General features: G+C 34.8%; 2 non-coding genes across 2 annotated transcripts; both read left to right on the top strand.

Annotated features, from left to right (window-relative positions):
* Nucleotides 1-2790: 2790 nt before the first annotated feature.
* Nucleotides 2791-2925, top strand: LOC111812347. Its single transcript, XR_002817859.1, has one exon. It is a non-coding gene; the product is annotated as a small nucleolar RNA SNORA8 (small nucleolar RNA).
* Nucleotides 2926-3127: 202 nt separating this feature from the next.
* On the top strand, nucleotides 3128-3259 carry LOC111812348. Its single transcript, XR_002817860.1, has one exon. It is a non-coding gene; the product is annotated as a small nucleolar RNA SNORA1 (small nucleolar RNA).
* Nucleotides 3260-3676: the final 417 nt, after the last annotated feature.

Genomic DNA, 3676 nt, shown 5'->3' with positions numbered 1-3676 from the left:
AACAAAACTTTTCTTTTCATTAGAAAACAGGCAAATTCATTATCATGGATCTTGATTTGGCAAATCACACAGTGGTTAAATTTTAAATTCCATGGCTATATTTTAGCTTTTTCATCAACCAATAACATTAAGAAGTAATGGTGAGGTTTAAGAGTCTGGGAGTCAGGTTAGGATGACTCTCATTTCTCTTTCTAACAGGTCATTAAATCTCTCTGCACTTAGTTTCTTCCATAAAGGGGCAGGACAGAAGAACTCTAGCTACTAGGTATAATACTCACAAATTCCTTGTTTCACAATACACGATGGGTCCATAATAGGACATCCCAAACTATTTGTTTCCTATAGATAGTAGCTATAAAGATACCAAAATATTACCGCCAGAATAAGTATACTCCTATCTATTGCAAACCCACGAACAATTTGATTTAGTAGAAGTTTATAGAGTGTTCCACCCATCGACATTAAAATACATATTCTTCTCAGCTGCACATGGGACATTCTCTAAAATAGACCACATAGTAGTCTACAGAACATGTTTAAGTAAATGAAAAGGAATTGAAATTATCTTTTGAATATTATCTGATCATAGTGCAATGAAATTGGAAACTAATAGCAAAAGAAACTGCAAAAGCTCCATAAACACACAGAAATTAAATAACACATTTCTGAACAAATAATGGGTTGTGGGCAACATTTAAAAAGAAATTGAACAATATCTACTGCTAAACAAAAATGCAGATACAACATACTGGAACCTGTGTGACACAAATAAATAAGGCAGTCCTAAGAAGGAAGTTTATAGTGGTGAATTCTCACATCAGAAAAACAGAACAAGCATAAATAAACAACGAAAAGTTGTACCTAAAGCTTCTAGAAAAAGAAGAGCAAGTCAAGCCCAAATCCCATACAAAGGAGGAAATTATAAAGATCAGAACAGCAACTAATACAATGGAAACTAAGAAAACAATACAAAAATGATTTAAAAAGTTTATTCTTTGAAAAAGAATAAATAGAATTAATAAATCCCTAGTTAACCTTGTCAGAAAAAAGGAAAGAAAAAACACAAATTCATGCAATGGATAATCAAAAGGGTGAAATCACTACAGACCTTGTGGAAATTCAGATCACCAATACTTACTTCAATAATCTTTACTCATGTAGAAGGGAAAATAGAGGAGAATGGACAGAGTCCTAGATATGTATGAACTACCAAGGTGAATATGTAATTAAAAACTTACAACAGAAAATTCTGGATCTTGATAGATTCACAGCTGGACTCCACAAGAAATTTAGAGGATTTAATTCCAATACTCTTCAAACTCTTCAATGAAATTCAAAGGGAAGTGACAGGCTGGTGAGTTAGCTCAGTGGTCTAAAGCACCTGCTTAGGTAAGGTTAGGCAAGCACAGGGACTGCAATTCAATCCTTGGCACCACATGCTGCACCAGCCCCACCCCCAGGGCAGGCTAAGCCAGTCAAAAAAAGAAAAGAAAAGAAAAAGAAAGAGAAGCACTACTCCTTAACTCATTCTTGGAGGCAAGTGTTACTCTGACACTAAAGTCAGAGAAAGACTCAAACGAAAAGAGAGCTACAGGCCAATCTCCTTAATGAACATAGATGCAAAAATCCTCAATACAGTACTAGAAAACAGAATGCAGAAAATTGTCAAGAAGATTATACACCATGATAAAGTGGGATTCATCTGGGAATGCAAGGATAAGTATTTGTACGTTTACTCAAATCAATAAATGTACTACAGCATATCAACAGAGCTAAAGACAAAAGCCAGATAATCAACCCAATAGATGCACTAAAAAGCATTTGACAAAGCCCATCATTCATTCATGACAGAATCCATACAGAAAGTTGGAATAGAAGGTCTTTTTCTCAATGATGGCCAATCTGATATAGGCCATCAATGACATACCAACAGCCAGTATCATATTAAATGGACAAAGCCTGAAAACTTTTGCTCTAGTATCAGAAACAAGACAAGAATGACCACTATCACTGTTTCTATTAAATATAATTCTGGAAAAATTAGCCAAACCAATTAGATGAGAAAGAGAAAGAGAGAGAAGAGAGAGAGAGAGAGACAGAGTGAGACAGAGACAAAGAGAGACACAGACACAGACACAGACACAGACACAGACACAGACACAGACACAGACACAGACACAGAGAAGAGAATAAGAATAGGAAGATATGGAAAGAATAAGTTAAATTATCATTAATCACAGATAGCAAGATACTCAACATACAAGATTCCAAAAACTCAATGAAAAGACTTATTGATTTAACAAGCAAATTCAGTAGTGTAGCTGGATACAAAATGAGGATTCAAAAATCAATTGCATTCCTGTACACAAACAACAAACTCACTAAGAGAGAAATTAGGGAAACCACACATTTCATAATAGTATCTGAAAACATGAGATACTTAGGAATCAATCTAATAAAGGAAGCAAAAGATCTGCATATTGAAAATTACAGTACCCTGCAAAAGGAGACTGAAGAGGATATCGGAAAATGTAAATACATTCCTTCTTTGTGGATAAGAAAACCCACCATAATGAAAATGGCCATATTCCCAATTTTTGAACAGATTTAATGCAATCTCAGTCAACATATCATTTGGATACCTCACAGATCTAGAGAAAACATTCCCAAATTTCATTTGGAAAAAGAAGTGACGGTAAAACAAATGCAATCACAGAAGATAAGGCAGAGACATCACAATCCCTGACTTGAAATTATACTGTAAAACTACTTTGATAAAACCAGATTGGTTGCACTGTATGGTATCTACACTCAACAGTTATTCCTGCTAGTGTGTTCAAAAGACAGTGCCATAGAAATTTGTCTGGCATCATTGGTTTTCATGTCTCTGTGCATGTTAAACCTGGTATTTCTATTAACACATTACTTTATGTCTTAAGTTTATTCATTTTAGCACAGAATCTTCTATGCAGTGATTATTTTTTTCTTAATTTACGGTGTCAGACTAAGGCAGATCTATCTACCATAAATTTAAGGCATTTTTGTCCCTTATTTTCCTCTAGCAGAATAAACTGCATACAGATGGGGAAGCCTTACATATGAATAAGCTCCAAAGGAGCTTTCTTGAAGCCTCATTCTGGATTAGAATGGGCACAGTTGATTGGTGTCCAGAATTGGTCAATGTGGCTAAACTGAGACACAGGTCATGCTTCCATTACAGTAAATATTTACAGTGGTGACAATGAGGCCTGTAACATTTTGTAAAAAAATGGAAAAAAAATCAGATTGGTTCTGGCAAAACAAAACAAAACACAGACCTGAGGATCAGGGGAACAGATTAGAAGATGCAGATATGACTATAAACATACCCAGTCATTTTATCTTTGACAATTGACCAAACATGTTCACTAGGAGAAGGGCTAGAAAAAATGGATTTCTGCATGCCAAAGAGAAAAAACAACAACAAAAAAACCAACCATGTCTATCTCCTTGAACTAAAATAAAATCCAAGTGGATTAGAAAGCTAAATGTTAATATAGAAACACAAAGTCTACTGAAAGACAAAGTAGGTAGACAAGTTGAAGACATAGATATAGGCAGAAACTTCATAAACAAAACCCAGACCACATGGGAAACACTACAAAGAAGCAACAAATGGAATTAGCATCTTATTAAA

Source organism: Octodon degus, unplaced genomic scaffold (genome assembly GCF_000260255.1).
Source record: "Octodon degus isolate 3935 unplaced genomic scaffold, OctDeg1.0 scaffold00121, whole genome shotgun sequence".
Lineage (NCBI taxonomy): Eukaryota > Metazoa > Chordata > Mammalia > Rodentia > Octodontidae > Octodon > Octodon degus.
Note: the sequence above shows the minus strand (reverse complement) of the source record. Positions and strands in the feature narration are given on the sequence as shown.